The sequence below is a fragment of the Macaca nemestrina genome, chromosome X, assembly GCF_043159975.1.
Source record: "Macaca nemestrina isolate mMacNem1 chromosome X, mMacNem.hap1, whole genome shotgun sequence".
Lineage (NCBI taxonomy): Eukaryota > Metazoa > Chordata > Mammalia > Primates > Cercopithecidae > Macaca > Macaca nemestrina.
Window position 1 is genome coordinate 43,877,458 of NC_092145.1, and position 8,464 is coordinate 43,885,921.

Here is an 8,464-nt window from a genome sequence, read left to right on the forward strand (position 1 = left end):
TTTAGTTAAGGTCTCCTTTAGAGTCCGATTCATCCTTTCTACCTGTCCTGAGCTTTGGGGCCTATAAGCACAATGTAATTTCCAATTTGCCCCAAGAATGGAAGCCAAATCCTGACTTACCTTAGCAACGAAGGCTGGTCCATTGTCTGACCCTATTTGGACGGGAAAGCCATACCTGGGGAGGATTTCTTCCAAAATTTTCTTTGCTACAACTTGAGCAGTTTCTCTCTTAGTTGGGAACGCTTCTGTCCATCCTGAAAAAGTATCTACAAAGACAAGTAAGTACTGATACCCATATTTTCCAGGCTTTATCTCAGTAAAGTCTATTTCCCAATAGATACCAGGCCTAGTTCCTCTACACCTGATTCCTGTGGCGGTCTGGGTTTGGGGGCAAGCGTTGTTCACTTGGCAGGCTTTGCAATTTGTTGTGACATCGCTGGCCAGTTCAGCTATGCATCTGATTCTGAACTTGGCGTGCCTGATTAAGTCTATCATTCGCCGGGCACCCAGGTGGGTTGTCCGGTGGATGTGTTCCAACACCTGCCGTCCTAATTTTTCTGGTAGGATGGTTTGGTCATTTATATCAGTCCACCACCCATTTTGAACCTGTTTTAGGGGAAGCGTGTCCATCCATTCGCGATCCTGTTCGGTATAGTCGGGAAAACATGGCAAATTTCACGGGCCAGGATCAGGGAGCTGGAGCGCGAGGAGCTGACTGGGAGCTTTTGCTATGCTCTTTGCGGTTTGGTCGGCTAAGAAGTTGCCTCGAGCAATTGGCGTAGTTGGTTTCTGATGCCCAGGGCAATGTACAATAGCCAATTTCTTTGGTTTCTACAAAGCAGTTAATAGAGCTAGGATCTCTTGCTTGTTTTTTATTTCTTTGCCTTCAGCTGTTAATAGTCCCCTCTCTCTGTAGATGGCCCCATGTATGTGCGCAGTAGCAAAAGCATAGCGGCTATCCGTGTATACTGTTAGTTTTTTCTCTGCCCCTAGGGTGAGGGCCTGTGTGAGTGCTATCAACTCGGCTCTTTGGGCCGATGTCCCTGGAGGCAAGGATTCCGCCCAGATTACCTCAGTCTCTGACGTTACAGCTGCTCCTGCATACCGCTGGCCTTGGTGGACGTAGCTGCTGCCATCAGTGAACCAGATGAGTTCTGTGTCGGGGAGCGGACGATCTTGCAGGTCCTCCTGCACCCCATGCACCTGAGCCAGTATCTAAGTGCACTCATGGGACGGGGCGTCCAAGTCTGGATTTGGCAGCAGTGAAGCAGGGTTTAAAGAGGTTGGGGGCAGAAAAGTTATTCTGAGGGGGTTTAACAGCAGTCCTTGATAGTGGGTGAGCCGGGCGTTACTCATCCATCGGTCCGGCGGCTGCCGGAGGACGCCTTCAATGGCATGCGGGGTTATAACGCGCAACTCTTGCCCCATGCTAAGTTTATCAGCGTCTCGGACCATTAGGGCGGTCGCCGCGATTATCCGGAGGCAGGGTGGCTAGCCAGCAGCCACTGAATCTAATTTTTTTGACAAATAGGCAACTGGCCTCTGCCAGGGGCCTAGGTACTGTGTTAACACGGCTTTTGCAACACCCTTACTTTCATCCACGTATAAGTGGAAGGGCTTGGAGACATCAGGGAGCCCCAGCGCGGGGGCTGATAACAAGGCAGTTTTGATTTGCTGAAAGGCCAGCTCAGCCTCTTCTGTCCAATTGAAGGGCTGCCGTTCCTTTGTTGCCTGGTATAGGGGCTTGGCTAACTCAGCAAATCCAGGTATCCATAACCTACAGAACCCTGCCGACCCCAGGAATTCTCTCACTTGCCGTGTTGACTGGGGTCTAGGGATGCGTAGGACTGTTTCCTTTCGGGCTTTGGTTAGCCAGCGTTGCCCCCCTTTTAATAGGTACCCCAGATAAGTTACCTCCGACTTGCAGATCTGAGCCTTTGTTGCTGAGGCTCAGTAGCCTAGCTCCCCCAGAGTCTTCAGGAGGTCCTCAGTCCCTTGAACACAAGTTTCCGGGGACCTGGCCGCTATTAAGAGATCATCAACATGTTGCAAAAGAGTTATTTCAGGGTGTTGCCGCCGGTACTCACCCAGATCTTCATGAAGGGCTTCATCGAACAGGGTTGGCGAGTTCTTGAACCATTGTGGCAGTCTGGTCCATGTTAGCTGACCGTTGATGCCCCTCTCAGGATCCGTCCATTGAAATGCAAAGAGTTCTTGACTTTTGGGAGCCAGAGGAAGGCTGAAGAGAGCGTCTTTTAGATCAAGAACGGTATACCACTGTTTTTCGGGATGTAAGGCACTCAGAAGGGTGTATGGATTGGGCACAGTGGGATGTATGTCCATGACCCTTTTATTAACTTCTCTTAAATCCTGTACTGGCCTGTAGTCCGTACTGTTGGGTTTACGAACAGGTAACAGTGGAGTATTCCAGGATGAGTGGCAAGCCCGTAGGACTCCCTGTCTAGGAGTCGGCGGATATGGGGCATAATTCCTTCTCTTGCCTCCAGGGGCATAGGATATTGCCGAACCCGAACAGGGTCCGTCCCTGGCTTAACTTCCACAAATATGGCAGGTCGATGTTTAGCTAGCCCCAAGCCCCCAGTTTCTGCCCACGCTTCAGGGAAACGCTGGAGCCAAGAGTCAATTTCCTGATCGGGGGGCTTTTGCTCTTGATGGAGTCGGTACTCATCTTCTAAGGTGACAGTCAGGATAGATATTGGCCTGTTTTGGGAATCAGTTATCTTGGGCCCTTCTGGCTCAAAGTGGATTTGGGCCCCCATCTTTGTCAGCAAGTCCCTCCCTAGTAGAGGGCAGGGGCTCTCTGGGATGACTAGGAAGGAATGGGAGACTTTTCCCGTTCCTAAGTCTACAGTCCTCTGGGTTGTCCAGGGGTATTTTTTAATGCCTGTGGTCCCGTGCACCCAGGATGTTTTCTTAGACATTTTTCCAATTGGTTTGGTTAGGACTGAGCGTTCCGCCCCAGTATCGACCAAGAAGCGAACTGGGGACCCCTCCACTTGCAAAGTTACCCTGGGTTCGGGGAGGGGATCCGAACCCCGTCCTCCCTAGTCAGAGTCCTGGGTAACAAGTACGGAGGTAGGGTTAGCTGGTCTCCGTTTCTTTGGGCAGTCTTTAATCCAGTGGCCACGTTCCTTGCAATAAGCACACTGATCTTTTTCTAATCCTTGCCTAGGGCCTTGCTTTTTCTGCTTTCTGTTTTGGCCATTTCCTGCCTGGGGGAAAGCTGCTACTAAGACTTTGGTCATTTCTTTGGTTGCCTTGAACTGTTTTTCTTCTGGAGTATCCCTATTATTATAAACTCGCTGGGCCATCTGAAGGAGGTCCTGAATCTGCTTTCCCTCTAAACCTTCTAATTTCTGGAGTTTTCTTTTAATATCTGGTGTTGCCTGGTTTACAAAGGACATTACTACCGCTGCCTGATTTTCCGGTGCTTCCGGGTCCATAGGGGTAAACTGTCTGAAGGCTTCTATTAATCTCTCTAAATACACAGCGGGGCTTTCTGTCTTACCTTGTAACACAGAATATACTTTAGCCAAATTGGTGGGCTTGCGAGCTGCAGCCCGGAGACCTGCCATTAGAGTCTGGCGATAAATGAGCAGTCGTCCCCTACCTTCTGCCGTGTTGTAGTCCCATCTGGACCGGGTCAAAGGAAAAGCCGCGTTAATGAGGTCAGGATTTGCAGTTGGCTGGCCGTCATCTCCTGGAACCAGCTTTCTGGCCTCAACTTGGATTCCTTCCCGCTCTTCCGTTGTGAACAGGATTCGGAGGAGCTGTTGACAGTCATCCCAGGTCGGCTGGTGAGTAAACATGACACTGTCTAACAACGAGGTTAGATCTTTGGGATTATCTGAGAACCGAGCATTTTGGAACTTCCAATTGTATAAATCACTGGTGGAAAAAGGCCAATACATGAGACGGGAGAGCCCGGTATCATCGAGCGATCCTATTTCTCTGAGAGGCAGGGCTACAGTGGAGTCAGGGAGTTGGGAAGCTTGGTCCCGCTGTACGCGGCCTCGTGTTCGGCCGGCCGGCCCCCCCCAGGTTACTTTCACTCTCGGCTGCTTCCGCTTCTCGGTTTCCCTCTACGGAAGCACCACCCTGGGGGACTGGGTCCTGCGGGATAAGGTGCGGATATGGTAGGGGAAATGTGGGTTCTAACGTTAGGGGGTCCTGGCTGTCTGGCAGCACAGGGGCCGAGGGAGCAGAGGGAGTCCTTTGTCTTGTAGGTCGCGTTACTAGGACCTTGCAAGGCTCAAGGATGAATGGAGTTATCCAGGGCGGTGGGTCTTCCACAAGATTTTGCCACACTAGAATATAAGGAATTTGATCAGGATGTCCTGACTGCCCTGGCAGGAAAATCTTAGTTTTTACCTTAGTAATAATAGAGAGACAGAAAGTTCCTTCGGAGGGCCACCCTACACCGAAAGAGGGCCATTCCGAACGGCAGAAAGTAACTAGCTTTCCTTTCTTTAGCTCTACGCTTAAGTTATGCCCCCGACCCTTCACATCCTTAAAATTGGTAACAAGGAGTGAGAGCGCCGTGCTCTGGTTGTTGCCCATCTTTGGACTGCTCCTACAAAGAGAAGGGGGGATGAAAATGAGTGTGAAGCAGAGGGGAGTATCCGACAGGTCCGGTCCTGGAAGGGGAAGAAAAGGTTTTATGTTTCGTTTTGGGCTTACACTTAACACTTAACAATAACGGACAGACAGTGATAACGATGAGCATTCGCGAGCGCGTGTCGGACTTCCGACCTGAGTCAGACGGGGCAACCAAGGATGGAGGCCCCCAGATGGGCACTGGGGAACGTCTCCCACCAGTCCCGAGTGGCTGTCTTCTAGCGCGTCCGCCAAGACCGTGCCACTTACAGAACAGACCAATACAGATTACAGATTACGGATTTCGTGAAATTTCAGGGAGACAGACAGAGACAAAGACAGAGACAGTGACAAAGCCGGCTTACCTACAGATTAAGATCCGTTGACTTGGGGGTCTGGTGGGCTTGGGGGAAATCCCGGACGAGCCCCCATTTGTTATGCCCAGACCGTTTATTCCCTGAAGAAGACCACCAGAGTCCAGAGTCAAAGCTAAACAGCAAGGATCTTTATTACAGGTTCGAACCTGGAGCTCTCACTTGCTCGTGAAACGAGACGGACAGGAGAGCTCCCCCACTGAGCTCCGAACAATGTTATATAGTCTAAGGAAAGTAGGCATAGAATCATTATACAAATTAGAGGTATGATTGGCTGGAGTTTGAACAAAGCGATTTGGCAAACTATGATTGGTTCCCACCATTTCTGATATTTCAGTACAACCCTTGAGGTGGAAGAGCAGTTTCACACAAAGGCAGTTAATTATATTGCGTCAGGTTGCACAACCAGTTTATGGCTATCTTGCTTAAACACACCTTGTGACCTGGCTATCTTACTTAAACATTCCTTGTGACCTGGCCTCAGAAAGAAAAACATGTACTTACAGAACTTACGAAACCTCTGGTACGTGCAGAGATTAGAAAGCAGAACAAAGAGTTTAGCAACATCGGGGGGAGGAAGGGAGGGTACGCATTTTTGTATCTTTGTGTCCTTTCAATTCAATAAAAGTTTGTGGAATTGTACTTCAGTAATAGAAACTATCTTTGTTGGGATCTTTGCTACAGACAAATAAAATATATAACAAGTTTAAGTGTCTTCCCATCTCCCACCTACCACCTCTGGAAAGAAAAAAAGGAAGGAAGGAAGGAAGAGAGAGAATGAGAAAGAGAAGAGGAAGGAAAGAAAAAAGGAAAGAAGAAAGGAAGGAAAGAAAGAAAAGAAAGAGAAAAGAAGGAAGGAAGGAAGGAGAGAAGGAGAAAAAAGAAAGGAGGGAGAAAAAAAGACAGACCTAGACTGGAAGATAGCAAACATTTTCATAGCATACTAAAACTGGGGTACTAGTTCATAAGAAATAGAGTCCTAGTTATGTTAAGAAAGAAAGCGCATTTCTCATAACCAGTGAAGGGTCTATTTAATTGCAGACATTTTAGAGGGTGAACAAGCCTACCGGCTTGAGTGGAAAATCATCAGTATGCCCTATCCCCTTTGTGACCAATGCTTATCCTTGAGAAAGTCTACCCAGGACACTGCAGACCAGCAGGAAAGAGAAAAGGAGAAAAAACGTTGACATTAGTGGATCCTTTGAGACTGTGAAATTTATAGGTTCAAAGTGAGAGTTGATGAGTCTTGATGTTTGATTATTTCTATTGGGATAAATAACTGAGAGGGGAAAGTAGCAAGTAGAGGAGACTGGGACAAAGAAGGAGGAAAGGATTGAGGACTGTGGGAAGGGAACGGAAAGAGAGAAAGTTGAGGAATGAGGGAGGTCCACGTGGAAAACTCTCCAAAGTCCCAGAGAGCATCCAGTTGGGGTCACCCTACCCTGCTTCTGAGGCCTAGAACGTAAGGTTCATTCCTTGTGTAGTAGGAGACACTGAGGTAGCTAGTCCAATATCACAATGTCTAATTTCAGACACTGGCAACCAAATTTAGATGGCTTTGGACAAATAACTGCTTAAACTTTCCTGGGATCCAGTTAATAGTTTCTCCAAGGAAAGGCACGGAAATCTCGCTTTTTCCCAGCCAGATATGATAGTATAGGAGCCTCCTCTTTGTGGACTATTAGATACAATATTGACTAGAACAACATCTGTACCTTGGAGTAGTTTATAGTATGATAAGGGAGATGGACCTGCACATAGGATGTTCCATTATAATGTGGTAGATATATATATATGATAAGACACGTAGAGGTAGAACAAAGGGTGGTAGAGCAGATGGCATTCAAGGCAGATCTTGAAACATGGACACTCAGCTCTCTAGGAAGAGAAGCAGAGTGAAGGCATTCTAGGCAGAAGGAACAAACAAGGCATAAAAGTCATAAAATACAAAGGGTAATTTAGGCTTTTCCAATAGCATGATATGGCTGAAACTATAGAGTAGGAGGGAATGGGAAGAAAGAGAAGGAGGAGGAGAAGCAGGAGAGGAACCAAGAGATAAGACTGGAGTCAAGTGACAAAGAGCCTTGCTAAGTGGTTTGGCTGTTCTCTTTTAGATAAGGCATAGAGAAAAGCAAGCTGACTGTTTTTATAGGAAAGCACTGTGTTTTGTTTTGTTTGTTCGTTTTTTACATTTAAAAAAATTCAAATTTGAATGCATTTAAGCAGCGTTTACTCTTCAATTGGCCACTAAACCCACCATTCAAAAATTGTCTTGCATCTCAAACTTCACACATTTGCATGACTTAACTTGCCTCTAGAGGCAGTTAAGTTTGTGATTTCCTGCTTAGAATAGGGAAACACGGAAGTAGTGATGGAAAATTGGTACTTTTATAAAATATTTCTAATGATAGTGGGAAGAGCATAGGGAATGATGGAGGTAGAAACTATTCAGTCAGAATGCTATTGCAGTAGTTTAAACAAGAGATAACAAGGAGTCTGTCAATAGATGAATGGACAAACAAGATGTGGTCTATCAACACAGTTGAATACTATTCAGTAACAGAAAGGAATGAAGTAATAATTCATGCTCCAACATGGATGAGCATTGAAAACATGCTAAGTGAAAAAAGCTAGCCACGAAAGACCACATATTATATTATACCATGTATATGAAGTATCTGGAAAGGCAAATTCACAGACATAAAGCAGATTAGTGGTTACCAAGGCTTTGGATAGGAAAGAATGGGGAGTGATTGCTAAGGGGCATGGGGAAAATATTCTAAAATCAGACTGTGGGGATGGTGTCACACCTCTGTAAATATACTAGAAACCATTGTATGTGCACTATTTAAGTGCATTAATTTTATGATATGCAAATTATATTTTAATAAAACTGTGATTTAAAGAAAAAGATAATGTAGACCTGAATTATGGCACCAGAAGTGGAGGTGAAGAGGCCAGGAGGCTGGATGTGTTCCAGAGACACTCAAAGACATGTGAATGATGCAGATGCAGTGCTTGAATTCAGGTGAAGGCAGTCTAAAACAGCCAGAGCATAGACAGAAGTAAAGCAGTAAAACGAGCCTGGCATACAATAATTGCTCAAGATATGTTAACTCTTAATATTATTATTCTCTCTTGTAACCAGGGTTTTCTCCAGAACTTTCTGGACATGGTGCTGCTTTCCATCTTTACCATATTGAGCGTGTTAGAAAGAGCACTGGACTTCAAATGAGAAAACTTGAATTTTAGATCTTGATTTACTACATGCTGTATAACTTTGGGCAAGTCAATTTATTTCTCTGGACCTCAGTTTCTTCATCAGCAAATTGGGGGAGTTGATTAGAACTATAGTTTTAAAATTGTGCTACCCACTTTCACTACTGTTATTCAGCATACTACTAGAAGTCCTTGCTAGTGCAATCAGACAAGAGAAAGAAAGGAAGGGTGTCTAAATTGAAAAGGAAGAAAAA